Source organism: Eubalaena glacialis, chromosome 5 (genome assembly GCF_028564815.1).
Source record: "Eubalaena glacialis isolate mEubGla1 chromosome 5, mEubGla1.1.hap2.+ XY, whole genome shotgun sequence".
Lineage (NCBI taxonomy): Eukaryota > Metazoa > Chordata > Mammalia > Artiodactyla > Balaenidae > Eubalaena > Eubalaena glacialis.
The window spans coordinates 67232383-67249519 of record NC_083720.1 but is presented as its reverse complement, the minus strand read 5'-3'; the positions used below and the strand labels follow the sequence as shown (position 1 = coordinate 67249519).

The following is a 17137-nucleotide window of genomic DNA, read 5'->3' as shown; positions in this document are numbered from 1 at the left end:
CTTGGAGGCACGTGATACCTGACTCTAGCTCGCATTACTGGCTACGTGGATATTTTTATATGACTTTTATATCACTAGGCATACCCTAGATCAGATTTGTTGATAATTTAGAGCTAATCATAATAATAGCTAACACACTGAACACTTACCATGTACCGTTCTAAGCACATTAGATGCACCATACTATTTATTTCTCCCAATGTTCCTTAGGACATAAGTACTATCATTGTCTCCATCTTACAGATTAGAAAGCTGCATCACTCAGGAATTAAGTGGGCATCTGGGATTCAAACCTGGGTGCTCTGGCTTCATAATCCAGGCTGTATGCATTTGCTATGGTAAAAGTGGCTATGCCAGGCTCTCTACCAGTGCTTGGTACACCCCCTTGAGTTCTCACCAGCGTCTGTGGCATTGTCCCTCCAAGGATGCAGAAGCTTAGGTCAATTAACTAGCCTAGGGCCCAGCCAGGTTGAGGACTCCCAGTCAGATCCGGTCCACTCTTGCCACCGTACCTCAGTCTGCCTCCAGCTCAAGTGTCTTCATTTGACAAATATTTTTTTAAAATTAATTGTTTTATTTATTTATTTATTTTTGGCTGCGTTGGGTGTTTGGTGCTGCACGCGGGCTTTTCTCTAGTTGCGGCGGGCGAGCGGGGGCTACTCTTCATTGCGGTGCGCAGGCTTCTCATTGCGGTGGCTTCTCTTGTTGTGGAGCCCGGGCTCTAGGCACGTGGGCTTCAGTAGTTGTGGCTCGTGGGCTCTAGAGCGCAGGCTCAGTAGTTGTGGCGCACGGGCTTAGTTGCTCCGTGGCACGTGGCATCTTCCCGGACCAGGGCTCGAACCCGTGTCCCCTGCATTGGCAGGCAGATTCTTAACCACTGCGCCACCAGGGAAGTCCGACAAATATTTATGGAGCATGTAGCGTGGCCAGACCCTCTTTTGGGTGGCAGGCATTCAGAGGTCCACAGAACAGGCCTGTTCTCAAGGAGCCTCCTTTGGACTGAGTGCTCCGGTTTATAGAACAGCTAATGTAGAGCAAAGAATGGTGAGAGCAAGACGAGGCCTTGGATCAAGCCGGTCCACAGCTGTGTCACTTTGCTGAACTTCACTGAGCTGGTTTCCTCTTCTGTAAAATCAAGACAGTAATCCACCTTGAGTACTAAACCTCAGATCAAATTCCAGCTGCTGCTTCTTTATTGTGTGACCTTGGGCGGTTCAGCTCAGCTCTCCAGACTCAGTTTCTCACATGTATAATAAGGAGCTCCTGCTTTGTAGGGTTGTGAGAACATGTTATGCTACGTGCTGTAAGGCATGAAGCGTTGAGAAAGTGATCCATAAATGTCAGTGCCGCCTTGCTTTCCCCGCCAAGTCCAAACTCTTAATTGTGTATACAAAATAGTCAGCACAGAGTAAGCACTGGCTAAATGGCACGGCTAGAAAGACGATGACGATTGTATGTGAAGATGTCGGATGCGATATATCTGCAGGTTTATGTTTAAATATGCACATAGGTCTCATTTGTTCTGTGACATTATGGAAATACTGGGCTAAGTCTCTTGGTTGAACCCACCTCCACTCAACTTTTCCATTGATAAAAATAGGCCTCATAATGCTGGCCTGGTTCCTGGGCAGGAAATGACTAATACAATCAACTGTTTACGTATTAAATCACAAGCCGGAGGCCTGTGTCTTGCACTGGCGATGATTCTCCGAGGATCCTGGCCATCAAGACGCTGAAGCAGGCTGCCTCTGCTTGCCTCTCCGCTCATCAGCCTGCGGCGGGCTGGTGGTTAAAACTGGAGTGGATTTCCTCCAGAGGATGAATCCTCTTGTTGGCCAGCCTGAGCATCCAGTGAGACTTCCATTTCCCTCTGTAAATTAATAAATTGACATTCTGGTGTTTGTTTTTAAACGTCTATAAATTCCTCATAATGTGGTGACAGTTCACCCTGCTCGGTAACCGATTAGCAACCGTCACTGTGGACATTGCCACGGGACGCTGGCCTTTCTTTCATTGAAGAAAGCCTTTCATGGGAGAGAAAGAGCAGGACCTTGGCTGAGGCGCCCCAGAGGCCTCAGCGCCACCCTGGCTGCCCCTTAGCCCCTCCCACAGGTTGTCCCAGAGTCTAACCACCCTAGGCCTTCCCAGAGCACGGTGTGAGCAGCTGTGCAGTGGCCTAGAGGGATGAGAGCACAGGCATCATGCAGCTGATTACATTTGATTGCCTTTGCCCCCATGGAGACTCCTTACCTCCAGGGATCTGTTGCCAGGAGTAAGGGGTTGGGAGGGAGAAGGGTGATGGTGCCCCCTGGTGGAAGTGTGCACAAGAGCACCCAGACCGCCACTTCAGGGCTAGTTAGTGCCTTGTGGTAGGGACTCTCTTAGACCTCTGAGAAGTCTCAGGGCCAGCCTGGAGCAATAAAGCTAGACCTGGGAGGGGTACGAGGGTTGAAGTACTCATTCCCTGCTCAGGGGGGATTTCCTTCTCCTCAGCCTCTTCCCGCCCTTGAATTCTCCGGGGCCTCTTTAGAGTGGGACCAGGACTCCTGACTTCTGGTCTCAGCCTGGTCTAGCTGTTGAGAACTTAAGATTCTGGGGGAGGGCATGTGCACATGTGCATGGTGTGTCAGGTTGAGGGAGGGGTTATAGGTCCTCTCTGAGGTCCCTGGGTGTAGAGTGAGGTATGCCTGTCCCCCACCCCCCCTTTAGGAAAACCAGCCGTGTTACGGCTCCTAGGAGGCAGCATGGCGTGTTGACAGGGATTTGTCAGTAGGTGAACTTGGGTTTGAATGCCAGCTCCACCATATGCTAGCTGGTTACCTTAGGTTTGTATACACCACTGTATTAATCTACTCGGGCTCCCATAACAAAATACCACACAGATTGGGTGGCTTACAACAACAGAAATTGATTTCCTCACAGTTCTGGAGGCTAGAAGTCCAACGTCAAGGTGCTGGCAGGTTTGGTTTCTCCCAAAGCCTCTCTCCTTGGCTTGCAGACGGTCACCTTCTCACTGTGTCCCCATGTAGTCTTTACCCTGTGTGCTCACATTCCTGGTGTCTCTTCTTCTTTTTATAAGGACACTAGTCCTACTGGATTAAGCCCATTTTATGACCTCATTTAATCTTAATTACCTTTTTAAAGGCCCTATGTCCAAATATAGCCACATTGGGGGTTAGAGCTTCAATATATGAATTCTGAGAGGACACAATTCAGTCCATAACCACCACTCAGTGCCTCAGTTTCCTCATCTGTAAAATAGGAATAGTAATAACATCGATCTCATATGTTGCCATGAGTTGATTAAATATGTAAAAGAAAGTGACATACACACACACACACACACACACACACACATATATGTATCTGCCCCTGGTTCCTGGCACAGAGCTCCTAAAACCCTTGTAATTTCCTAAGTGATAAGAGCACTAAGGAGCATCTTTTGTTCTAATATTTGGTCTTTGACCCTTGTTCCTGACCCAGAGCTCCTAAATCCTTTGGAATTTCCTGGATGATAGCAGTGTCTTTTGTTCTAATGAGGTGACTCTAGGTAGGCTCCTGGATCGGGGCTGGTCACCAGAAAGACCAAGCCATGATTAGAAGCTTGGAATTTTCAGTCCTACCCCCATTCTCCAGAGAGGGGATGGAAATGGAGTTAATGATCAATCATGCCTTCATCATGTGAAGCCTCTGTGAAAACCCCCTAACGTACAGGCCTCAGAGAGCTTCTGAGTTGGGGAACACGTGAAGGTGCTGGGAGAGTGGCATGATCGGAGAAAGCTTGGAGGCTGCACGCCCTTCTCACACACCTTGTCCTCTTCCATCTAGATGTTCCTGAGTTATACCCTTTTATAATAAACTGGTGGTCTAGTAAGTAAACTTCCCCTGAGTTCTGTGAGCCACTCCAGCAAATGAATCAAACCCGAGGAGGGGGTCATGGGAGCCTCCACTTTGTAGCCGATTGGTCGGTCAGAAGCACAGGTGACAACCTGGACTTGCAGTTGGTGTCTGAGGGGGTGTGTGGGGCAAGCGGCCTTGTGGGTCTGAGCCCTTAACCTATGGGATCTGACTATCCAGGTAGATGGTGTCAGGATTGAGTTAAATTGTAGCGCACCCAGCTGGTGTTGCAGAGACTTGCTTGCAGTGGGGAAAACCCCCCTCACATTTGGTGACTAGAAGGGTCAGAAGTGAAGCGTTCTGGGTGAGTAGTAAAGGAGAAGTGGATTTTTCCCACTCGTTGTGTAATGTGTGCACAGACACTCGTAATAAATGCTGCGTGTGACACTGTTGTCCGCCACCTCTTTCTCGCCCACCTCAACCCCCTCCTCACCACCACATTCACAAGCGTTAGCATCAAGTGTGACGACCGCAGTGCCGCAAAGTCAGATTTTCCAAAAGGTTTTATGAAGACTTAAACTTGCCAGGGTTCCTTTAGGAGTCAGTTTCCTCTTCTCAAAAATGGGTAGAATACCTCATTCACTTCATTGTGAGAATTAAACTAAATTGAATTAGGTAATTAATTAAGGGCCTCTATCATAGGAACACAATAAATGCAAATTCCCTCCCTCCTCCTTCTCGTTCTGAAATCCCCTCACCTAAGCACTACTGAGAATTTTTTTTTTTTAACATCTTTATTGGAGTGTAATTGCTTTACAATGGTGTGTTAGTTTCTGCTGTATAACAAAGTGAATCAGCTATACATATACATATATCCCCGTATCTCCTCCCTCTTGCGTCTCCCTCCCACCCTCCCTATCCCACCCCTCTAGGTGGTCACAGAGCACCAAGCTGATCTCCCTGTGCTATGTGGCTGCTTCCCACTAGCTATCTATTTTACATGTGGTAGTGCATATATGTCCATGCCACTCTCTCACTTTGTCCCAGCTTACCCTCCCCCACCCCAGTGTCCTCAAGTCCATTCTCTATGTCTGCGTCTTTATTCCTGTCCTGCCCCTAGGTTCATGAGAACCTTTTTTTTTTTTTAGATTCCATATATATGTGTTAGCATACGGTATTTGTTTTTCTCTTTCTGACTTACTTCACTCTGTATGACAGTCTCCAGGTCCATCCACCTCACTACAAATAGCTCAGTTTCGTTTCTCTTTATGGCCGAGTAATATTCCATTGTATAAATGTGCCACATCTTCTTTATCCATTCATCTGTCAATGGACACTTAGGTTGCTTCTGTGTCCTGGCTATTGTAAATAGTGCTGCAGTGAGAATATTGTTTTTAAGATAATAATAAACACTTAGAAATATGCTTAAGGCATATGGATGTCATGATTTCGCTGCTGTGCAAAAATGCATGTCTTATGTCTTAAATTATGTCTTAAATTAAAAGCAAGACCTTAAATTAAAAGCAAGGCGTCATGATGTCAGTGCTGCTCAAACGTGTGTTTTAAGTTAAAAGTCAAAATCCAGTGCATTGGCACCGTCCCACTCCCCAGCGTGAATCCAGCCCCTCCAACCTGAGGGGAGAGGAGGAGCCCAGGCTACAGCTCTGCCCAGTTGGACTAGCTCATCTACCAAAGAGATCATGCGGTGAGGAGGCGTGAGGAAGCAAAGACACCCCAGAGACCGTTAAATATTTAAAGTCATGCAGAATCAGATCTCAGTCTTCCCAGTGTGACTGCCCTTGTGCATGCCCTTCAGCACATCAGTGGTTCAAACCTCGGTTCCGGTAAATCTCAGAATGATTGCTTTTCTCGATGTGGTAGAGTGGTGAGTCAGCAAGCGTTTTTGTAAAGCAGAAGGAGCAGTTGTGGAATAGTCATCGCAGGCAGGAGCTGACTTGGGGAATGGCACAGAGAGGGAGAAATCAAGGCACAGGGCTTTGAAAGAATCCTTCCATTTTCATCTAAGGATTTAAAGTCACCGAAGCCTTAAATCTCAGAAACCTGCATGGCTCCACGTTGTACATGAGAGATGACTACGGGCACTGCTTCTAAACTGTGGTGCATCTTCCCCTTCTTCCATTAGATAATTTAGCTTTGAGTCCCTGTCATGGCGCATGCTCTGAGCATTTCCTGAATATAGGGAATCTGGTTGGTATTCCTGCCCTCTGACCTTGTAGGTTTCCAGAGTGTTTACTAGGAACAGAGCCTGTTATTTACTAGAGACGGCGGTGACCCCCGCTGGGAACCCCCCTCCATGAACTGACCACCAGGAGCCGGGGGAGCAGGCAGGCAGGGAGGTGGGCATTGTAGACGATATTTCAGTTATGGATCAGTCCTTCGTGCCTGGCACGCTGTAAGTACCACATGCATGTTAGTTATTACGATGACTGTCCTCTTTGTAGCAGAAGCTGTCAGCATAGAATGCTCGCATAGGATGTATTTTTCCAGTAGGTGATCTTGTTCTGAAAAATAGGAAAGAGGGAGAGTTCAGTAAATGGCACTTGCGGGCCCAGTGCCCCAAAGGGCCAGGTGTCTCGTTTTCTGCCCGAATGCTCACCATGTTGCAGACAGTCTGGGGAGAAACAGAAGGAACAGCTGAAGTACTCATTGGGGTCAGTGTAGAAATGCTCTCTGGGTCCTCCCTGGCTGCCGAGGTCATTGCCGTGCTGAATAAGTAATCAGGCTGATTCTTTGCTTCAGCCAGATGGAGAACTGGGCCATGCTCCACTCCAGAGTCCCCAGGCACCTCTCTGGCCGAGCCCATTGAGATGCTGGCTTTAGAAAGCATTTCTGTGTTTCAAAGAAAAGCAGTAGCAGATGAAGCCTAATTTTATTTCAAACTGTGTCCGTAATGACAATGGTCTACATTCCTATGTATCACGACCACAAACTCTGATTTGCTAAAGACCTCCCTATTACGGAAGCCATGTCCAGGGAAGATATTTTGAACCTTGAAAAGCCTATGCATTTTTAGAACAGACTGTAAAAGTCATTTGAGGCCACAGCCCTTTGTTTACTGGCTGCCTTATTTCTTGGCAAAATCTGGATGGTCCAGCGATCGGCCGGTGGGCAGAAGTCAGGTTCGTGCTGTCTCTGATGCAGTAACTGGGAAGGGAAAGGGCAGAGGGCTGTTCTGAATTCTTAGGGAGACATCCCAGGACGTAGGCTATCAAATATGATGAATGTACCCTAAATGGGTATGTTATTGTGGCCACCAGTATGAAATAAAAAAGGATTCTCTCACAGTTTCTACGTGGGCTGTATGATTATTCAAAAGATCCTTCCTCATAGTCACATACAGTGAGAATATGTTTATTTTTTTTCCGCCTGACCCCAAGAGCACAGATGTAAAGAGTCTCTGCAGAGCAGCTCTGCGTAGCTCAGGCAGCAGCAGGATCGATATGCTCTTAGAATCCAGGTGAAATGGGCTTGAATCCCAGTCTCGTGTCCTGCGAAGTCCATGGGTTCCCCCGCACAGTTCTGCCCGTTCCCTGGGCTTATATTTCTCTTGTGTTGACTCCCTGTTCTCCACTCTTAGGCCTCCGCCACTAATTTTCCTCCACCAAGCATCTCCCCAGGGGAGGAGTACACCCTTCTCTTAATTACTGACGTCAGCCATCTCTGTAGCAGACTTTTGCTGGAGCATCAAGGGTAATATCGAGGGGGCTTACATTGCATCAAAAACAGTCACTGGTTTTCAAAACTGGCTGTTGGACTTCCCTCATATTTCTCTTTAATGGCAGTGCCTGCCATTTCCGAGGTTGTGCTTCCCCAGAGGCTGTGCAGCCCTTTCTCGTCCCCCCTACCCCCCTTTTCCCTTTCATTTAATCTGTCTCCCCTAAATTCCTGATCCTCTCTTATGTAGAGCCATTTAACCATTTTCCCCATCCACTTCTCAGAAAAGAACTCTGATGCCAGCTAGTCAGCTTTTTTCTACCCTCAGTACACGTTACCTTAATTCATGTCTTGATAAGTGAGTACTCTGGTATCCAAACTCCTTGGGATTCTTTTGAAGTATTTTATATTCCCAGAGCCTTTGGAAAGCTTTGGACCCTCTTTCCACAATATGCAAACACACACATACTTTTGGATATATTTGCAGGAGGTTTAGAACTTGCTGAAGCCCCATCCGTGGCTCTCCGAGGTCCGAGGACTCTTAGGTGGGCCTGAGGGTTCCACCTCCTGCTCCTCCCCAAGCCCCGGGCCTCTCCCCACCCCCAGGCACCCAAGGTATAGCCGTAGTGAGGTTGGATCATTAGTTGGAAAAACGAAACAGGATTGACTGGCTGACTGTTGGTGGTGTTCCTCAATCCTGACACTTTTGACAGGGATCAGAGACCTTGTGAAAGCAGTAGCCACCTTTCCTTGAGCATTCCCTATGGGCCAGGCCCTGTTCTTAGCATAAGCCTTCCCGTTAATCATGCCAGTACCCTCAGGAGGTCCATACCACTGTCCTCACTGCAACAGATGAGGAAACTGAGGCTCACCAAGATTAGGTAACTGGGCTCAGATCACACTGCTAATAGTGGCCAGCCTGGGATTGGATCCCAAGTCAGTGACTTGAAAACCTGGGCCCTAAACCACGGCGCTCACAGCCCCTCCCCCCACACCACTGCACCTTACTCTTTGTGGTTCATGTCCACAGAGCTGTGTGACCTCTGGTGTCACAGCCAAACAAATACGCCCTTCCAGTTTTCTGCAGCACTGCTCAGAGCAGAGTGTTTGGCCTCTTTGGTTCATGGATGTGCCTCCAGTACCTGGCATATAGCAGGTGTCAGTAAATCGCTGTGAAACGAATGAACCCATCCATCCTACAAGGCTCAGCTCAATACCACCTCCTTCCAGAAGCTGTCCATAACTCCCTCTCTGTGAGTTAAAAGGCTCCTCCCTCCATGAGCAACCAACGCACACGTGGGCCTCTGCGTCCCCTTATTTCTCGTTGCCGTGTCGTGGATTCCCGCTCTGTGTCTACTCCGCGTCGCGCTCATCAATCTATGTCTCCAGGAGCTAATAGGCACTCAATAAACGTTTGTTGACTTGAAGGCACAGTTGTTATTGTGCTGCAGGGTAATTAGGCTTAAATGGTAAGCAGTTCCTATAAATGAGTGTTCTTTAGGATTACATTTGTAGTGCTAGACCAAATTGTAGCTTTTCTCTTAAATTTTCTTAGTTTTTTCATACCTATAATTTAGTGTCGCTGTCAATTCTGGTATCGTTTACTTTTTCGTCATCATCCCTCCATAGTTATGTAGAGCACTGACCGTGTTCTGGGCTTCAAATGCGCTACTTCACAGACTACGCTCATTTGAGCAGCATCTTCTTTGGTGCCGTGCACGGAGGCTGTCTCGCCTGGGAGGAGGCAAGGTTTGTGTCCGACTGTAGCTCCAGTAGCTCCAGTTCCCTCGTCTCTCCCCTCCTCCATCCCCTGCCCCACCTCGTGGTCCAGGAACGAGGCCGCCAGTTTTCTGCCAGCAGGCTCTCATCTTGCTTGTCCTCGTTGAAGCTCGGACAAGGAGAAGTGGAAGGCCTGTGGGAGAACACAGGCGGCCATGAGAGGGTCTCCTGCAGCCAGAGAGAGAAGAGAGGGAACATTTGCTGAGGGCCTGCAGTGCCCCAGCCCTGACCTTCCTCGTTTGCTTTTTGGCTCTCCCGGAAGAGCTCTGAGCTTACAGTTATTGTCATTTTGCAACTGAGTAAGCTTAGGTTCGTGGAGGCTGAGCGCCCACTGATGGGAATAGAGGAATGCGGACCCGGGACCTTCTGTCCCTGGAAACCAAGGCTTGGCACTGAGTTCTACCCCTCGACGCATGTCTTAGGAAGAGGTTCTCCCCAGGCATCAGTCTCTATTAATAGAGGACTCAAAGAAACAGAAGTTGAAACAGGATGTGTGTTTCCAACCAGGATATGACAGTTGGTTCCAGTGCGGGGGAGAGAAAACTGGTGGGAGAGAAGGAAGCCCCAAGCCAAGAGCTGGGTCCCTCCCAGTTCAGCCATGACCCTGGTTCCCTAAATGCTCGTAATAACTAACAGCAGCAACAGGCACAGCGGCAAACCCTGCCCCGTTCATCCTCACAGCATAGATAGGTTGTTGTGAGACAGGGATTTTTAGCATCCACGTTTTACAGACGAGGAAACTGAGGCACAGAGAGGTTAACTAACTTGCCAGATTCGCCTTTCAGGACCAGTCGTAGGAACAGTATGACTTTGAGTAAGGAAGGGGCCGTCTATGGACGGCAGTGGTACTCAAAGTGTGGTCCTCAGACCTGCAACTTCAGTGTCACCTGGGAGGCTGTTAGAGATGCAGGTTTGGGGACCGCTGAATCAGATACGATGGGGATGGTGTCCAGTTTTCTGTGTTTTAACAAAGCCCTCTGGGTGTTTTAGTTTTGGCTGAGATCTGTTAAACTAGAGAAATCTTTAAAATCCACACATAGAGAAAAAGTTAAAATTTATCAATCGCATAATAAATGTTTGTTGAGTTCTTATTATATGCCAGGCACTATGCTAAATATTTTACCTGCATTATCTCACTTAGTCCAACAACAATACTATAAAGTGTAGGTACTGTTATTATTCCCATTTTACAGATGAAAAAACGAAGCCTTAGAGACCTAAGTGACTTCCTCAAAGTCACCAGCTGGTAGGTAGCAAAGTCATGACTTGAATCTAGATCCATCTGATGACACAGTCCATACCCTGAACCATCCATTACTCATTTTTGCCCTTTTGGTAAAGAGCTATTGAAGAATGAGCATTAATATAAGTACAAATGTTGATATTTTTTGCAAAATTTGAAAGAAGTGGGATAGGGAGGGTGGGAGGGAGACGCAAGAGGGAGGAGATATGGGGATATATGTATACATATAGCTGATTCACTTTGTTATACAGCAGAAACTAACACAACATTGTAAAGCAATTATACTCCAATAAAGATGTTAAAAAATAAATAAATAAAATGACCAACAGGTAACTTAAAAAAAAAGAAAAAATTATTTGAAAAGTCAGATTGATTAAACATTTGATTACATATTTTGATTGAATATTTTGAGCTCCTCCTATTCTCTGAAATGAGTGTTTATTCACAGAGCTGATTCTAATTTCCCGAGTTTAAGGAAAAGTGGTGGTGGTTATAAACCTTCCTAGCCACACGAGGGCAGCACCAAATAGCGCAGGTTGCTCTTTGACGCTTGGTTCTTTGAAAGGAAACGGAGCTCGCTGCTTAGTGGAGTTTCCCCTCCATAAAGCCGTTTCCCCTTCCTTTGTCCGTAGGGACCAGTGGTGAGGCTTCTCAGATCAGATACTAAATTACGTACGGAAAATTAATCATATTGTGAGGGCTCTTTTTTGAAATCCATGTATTCTTGGACTCAAGGACAAAAAAGCAGCCAGTATTCTTTTTTTTTCACGTTCTATTTTTAATTTTTAATTTTTTTTTAAACATCTTTATTGGAGTATAATTGTTTTACATTTTTGTGTTAGTTGCTGCTGTATAACAAAGTGAATCAGCTATGCATATACATACATCCCCATATCTCCTCCCTCTTGCGTCTCCCTCCCACCCTCCCTATCCCACCCCTCTAGGTGGTCACAGAGCACCGAGCTGATCTCCCTGTGCTATGCGGCTGCTTCCCACTAGCTATCTATTTTACATTTGGTAGTGTATATATGTCCATGCCACTCTCTCACTTTGTCCCAGCTTACCCTTCCCCCTCCCAGTGTCCTCAAGTCCATTCTCTACGTCTGCGTCTTTATTCATGTCCTGCCCCTAGGTTCTTCATAACTTTTTTTTTTTTTAGATTCCATATATATGCATTAGCATACGGTATTTGTTTTTCTCTTTCTGACTTACTTCACTCTGTAGGACAGACTCTAGGTCTAGCCACCTCACTACAAATAACTCAGTTTCGTTTCTTTTTATGCAGCCGGTATTCTTTTTCACCTTTCTTATTGTTAATAAATTCTTTGAGTCTTCACAGGCTGTAGGACTCTCTAGTAGGCTTTTAGAGAAAGTGGGGAAATGTGCTCCTGGCTTCTAGTTTTAGGGCATAGGACCATCCCACAGTAATGCTGGTGTATTAGGGTTCACCCCCACCAGGATCACCAGGATGCTGTACTGACAGCAGCTGCTGTTGATCTTGAACCCCATTTCCACCTGGGCATATCTCAGTATCCCATCCAAGCCTCGGTTTCTATGCCAGAGGCTGAATTCACTGAAATTTTTTTTTAAATTTATTTTTATAGAGCAGGTTCTTGTTAGTCATCGATTTTATACACATCAGTGTATACATGTCAATCCCAATCTCCCAATTCATCACACCACCACCACCACCCCCTGCCGCTTTCCCCCCTTGGTGTCCATACGTTTGTTCTCTACATCTGTGTCTCGATTTCTGCCCTGCAAACCGGTTCATCTGTACCATTTTTCTAGGTTCCACATATATGCGTTAATATACGATATTTGTTTTTCTCTTTCTGACTTCACTCTGTATGACAGTCTCTAGATCCATCCATGTCTCTACAAATGACCCAATTTCGTTCCTTTTTATGGCTGAGTAATATTCCATTGTATATATGTACCACATCTTCTTTATCTGTTTGTCTGTCGATGGGCATTTAGGTTGCTTCCATGACCTGGCTATTGTAAATAGTGCTGCAATGAACATTGGGGTGCACGTGTCTTTTTGAATTATGGTTTTCTTTGGGTATATGCCCAGTAGTGGGATTGCTGGGTCCTATGGTAATTCTATTTTTAGTTTTTTAAGGAACCTCCATACTTTTCTCCATAGTGGCTGTATCAATTTACATTCCCTCCAACAGTGCAAGAGGGTTCCCTTTTCTCCACACCCTCTCCAGCATTTTTTGTTTGTAGATTTTCTGATGATGCCCATTCTAACTGGTGTGAGGTGATACCTCATTGTAGTTTTGATTTGCATTTCTCTAATAATTAGTGATGTTGAGCAGCTTTTCATGTGCTTCTTGGCCATCTGTAGGTCTTCTTTGGAGAAATGTCTATTTAGGTCTTCTGCCCAATTTTTGATGGGGTTGTTTGTTTTTCTGATATTGAGCTGCTTGAGCTATTTATATATTTTGGAGATTAATCCTTTGTCCGTTGATTCATTTGCAAATATTTTCTCCCATTCTAAAGGTTGTCTTTTCGTCTTGTTTGTAGTTTCCTTTGCTTTGCAAAAGTTTTTAAGTTTCATTAGGTCCCATTTGTTTATTTTTGTTTTTATTTCCATTACTCTAGGAGGTGGATCAAAAAAGATCTTGCTGTGATTTATATCAAAGAGTGTTCTTCCTATGTTTTCCTCTAAGAGTTTTATAGTATCCGGTCTTACATTTAGGTCTCTAATCCATTTTGAGTTTATTTTTGTGTATGGTGTTAGGGAGTGTTCTAGTTTCACTCTTTTACATGTAGCTGTCCAGTTTTCCCAGCACCACTTATTGAAGAGACTGTCTTTTCTCCATTGCATATCCTTGCCTCCTTTGCCATAGATTAGTTGACCATAGGTGCGTGGGTTTATCTCTGGGCTTTCTATCCTGTTCCATTGATCTGTATTTCTGTTTTTGTGCCAGTACCATAGTCTTGATTACTGTAGCTTTATAGTAGAATCTGAAGTCAGGGAGCCTGATTCCTCCAGCTCCGTTTTTTTCCCTCAAGACTGCTTTGGCTATTTGGGGTCTTTTGTGTCTCCATACAAATTTTAAGATTTTTTGTTCTAGCTCTGTAAAAAATGCCATTGGTAATTTGATAGGGATTGCACTGAATCTGTAGATTGCTTTGGGTAGTATAGTCATTTTCACAATACTGATTCTTCCAATCCAAGAACATGGTGTATCTCTCCATCTGTTTGTATCATCTTTAATTTCTTTCATCGGTATCTTATAGTTTTCTGCATACAGGTCTTTTGTCTCCCTAGGTAGGTTTATTCCTAAGTATTTTATTCTTTTTGTTGCAATGGTAAATGGGAGTGTTTCCTTAATTTCTCTTTCAGATTTTTCATCATTAGCGTATAGGAATGCAAGAGATTTCTGTGCATTAATTTTGTATCCTGCAACTTTACCAGATTCATCACTGGAATTTTGACTAGAGTAACTATAATAATTTATTATGCAAATTAGGACACTTTTAAGAGTAAAAGGAGCTGCTCTTAATAATTTTTCCAGAACAACAAACATAAATCAGAACCATCCTGGGGATAATTGGAGCATAGGGTCACGCTAATTACAAATCTCCTTTCATTTTCCCCCTTTGATGACTCCTTTTAAGATGTATGTGACACTATATTTATTTGCTCTTCCACTCAGCAATGCTCATGGAGTGTTTTCTATGTGCTAGGTTTTCTGCCTGCATTATGTTGTTTTCTCCTTGTGAGAACCCTCTGAGTTAACGTTATTCCCATTTTTGCAAATAAGAAAAAAATTGGGACTTTGTAAGTTACATGGCCAAGATCACAGTACCTGTAAGTCAGAGGTAAGATTATAATTTAGGCTGTCCCTGCTCTTGGGCCAGGTACACTCAAACTGTATTGACATCACTGACTGTGTTCTTGTGCCTCTTTGTGGACCCAGCCCCATCGGATACTGTCCTTCCAACAAGCTCTCAGGCATATGGCAGAGTGGTTAAGAGTGAGGGCCTAGAAGGCACACTGCCTAACTTGAATCCTAGGTCCACCACTTATCAGCCTTGTGCTTCACTCACTTACCTTTCTATAAAATGGGTACAGTAACTTAGTATTGACCTCACAGGGTTGAGGAGAGGATTAAATGAATAAATACCTATGAGGTGACTTCTAGAACTCACCTAAGGATGGGGGCTAGTTGCCAGTGGAGCCCACCATTTTATTAGAGGGTTGGAACTTCCAGTTCCATGCCCACCTCCAGGGAAGGGAGAGGGCCTGGAGATTGAGTTCAGCCACCAGTGGCCAGTGACTTATCAGTCGCACGTATATAATGAAGCCTCCACAAAACCCAGAGGGCAGGGTTCAGAGAGTTTCCAGGCCAGTGAGCATGTGGAACTTGGGAGGAGTGGCACCTGCGGAGGGCATGGGAGCCCCGGGCCCTTCCCCCATACCTTGCCCTGTGCATCTCTTCCCTCTGGCTGTTCCTGAGTTATATCCTTTTATAATAAACTAGTGATCTAGTATACAAAATGCTTCTCTGAGTTCTGTGAGCCACTCTAGCAAATTAATTGAACTCAAGAAGGGGGTGGTCCGAACCTCGATCTGTAGCTGGTTGGCCAGAAGTACAGGCGACACCCTGGACTTGGGATTGGCATCTGAAGTTGGCGGAGGCAGGAGGTGGGGTGGGCAGTTGTTGGGGGGACAGTCTTGTAGAACTGAGCCCTTAACCTGCAGGATCTGATGCTCTATCCAGGTAGATGGTGTCAGAATTGAGTAGAATTCTCGGACACCCTACTGGTGTCTGAGAATCACTTGTTGGTGTGGAGGAAAACCTCCACACATTTGGTAAAGGTGGAAAAGCTGAGTTTTTCCATTACAAGGTGGTACGTAACAAGATGAAAATGGCGGGGGAGGGCTGGGTTGTGGCATTGTGAGTTTACTCACGAGGGACTATGTTGGGAACCAACAAGGGAGGGAAGTTCCTGGGCATAGCCCCGTGAAGTTCTGGGTAAGGGGCTGCCCTTGCACCTGTGGCATCCTCTTCCCCTTGGGCAGTTTCTCTCCAGCAGAAACACATGAGCACATGAAATGTGAGGACATCTCCCAGAACCTTTCCCCAGGACACAGGGTCCTGAGTAGCTTTTGCCGTTGTTGTAGGGATGACCTTCTCTTTTTGGTGTATTTGTAAAAGGCATCCTGTGCACCGTCAGCGAGCAGGAGCTGTTCCGCTCCAGCTGGTGACCCAGGTACCTCAGTCCTTCCCCTTTAGGACGTGAGGATCCACCTTCTGTTAGCGTAACTGGGTTGTCTTTGGTCTTTTTGTGTTTTTTTTTCCCCCTGAGAAAGTGTGATTAGCAATTCAGGAAGGAGGCACCAAGTCTGGGTGTGGGGTCTGAAACAGAGACGGTTGAACTAGAGTGAATGTGGTCACTTTGGGACAGTTTGCTGCATTTCTTCATTTTATTATGAAGTTCACTTTGGGGAACTTCAGAAGACACTCTTTGAGAAACAGCCTGTTGGCTCCACAGAAGTGTGGCACCTTATCTGCCCTCCTGTCCTTCAAAGGTGGTCCCTTCAATTGATGTGCAGCTCAGGAGGAGACCCGGGTCACAGGTCGTGGTGAGAAACCGCAGTTCCAGCCACCTGGTAAACCTGGTGATTAACAGCTAGGCAGATGCTCTAGCCAGATCGCCCTCGTATGTCCCAGGAACTTCTTTCTTTATAAATTTTTGGATTTTTTGCTTGTTACAATATGGATAAGATACTTTCTGTATTTCTTAAAATTGAATACCTGAACTTTTAAAAGGAAGACAAGGAGTGTGATCTCAAATCAAATATCTCTAAATGATAAAAGAATAAATGGAATTTGTGCTCTAAGGTATCTCACAAGTCTGTCCATTCTGCAGGCTTTCAGGATTTGGTGCTAGTAACAAACGCTGAGACCTATTATCATGAAAGCACATTTTCCCTCCTCTTTTTTTTTTTCATTTCTGGTTATTAGAGAATACATTTTGCCTCGTTGTTATTAGAAACAAGTGACAAACATGTAGCTAATTCTTTCTCCCAGGTGCTTAACAAGTAACAAATTTCACAGGGGTTACATTTCTTACTATTAAAAAAAAAAACAAAAACCTGCCTTATACTAGATAAAGGTGCTTAGAAATGTTTATACCCATTAGCCCTGTAATTCTACTTCTAGTAATCTGTTCTAAGAAAAAAGACCCGAACACACTCACACACTCACAAGCACACACACACAGAAAGTTAGGCAAGAAGATAGTTATTACTACATTTTTTTTTAATTAAATTAATTAATTTATTTTTGGCTGCATTGGGTCTTCGTTGCTACACGCAGGCTTTCTCTAGTTGCGGCGAGCAGGGGCTACTCTTCGTTGTGGCGCGCGGGCTTCTCATTGCGGTGGCTTCTCTTGTTGCGGAGCATGGGCTCTAGGCGCACGGGCTTCAGTAGTTGTGGCGCACGGGCTTAGTTGCTCCGCGGCGTGTGGGATCTTCCCGGACCAGGGCTCGAACCCGTGTCCCCTGCATTGGCAGGTGGATTCTTAACCACTGCACCACCAGGGAAGTCCTACTACATTTTTTTAATAGCAAAAAATAGC

The 17137-nt window shown here is 45.5% G+C and overlaps 1 protein-coding gene across 16 annotated transcripts in view; it reads left to right on the top strand.

Annotated features, from left to right (window-relative positions):
* Positions 1-17137, top strand: part of APBB2 (amyloid beta precursor protein binding family B member 2) — a 372773-nt gene that overhangs the window by 287351 nt on the left and 68285 nt on the right. The window lies entirely within an intron of this gene.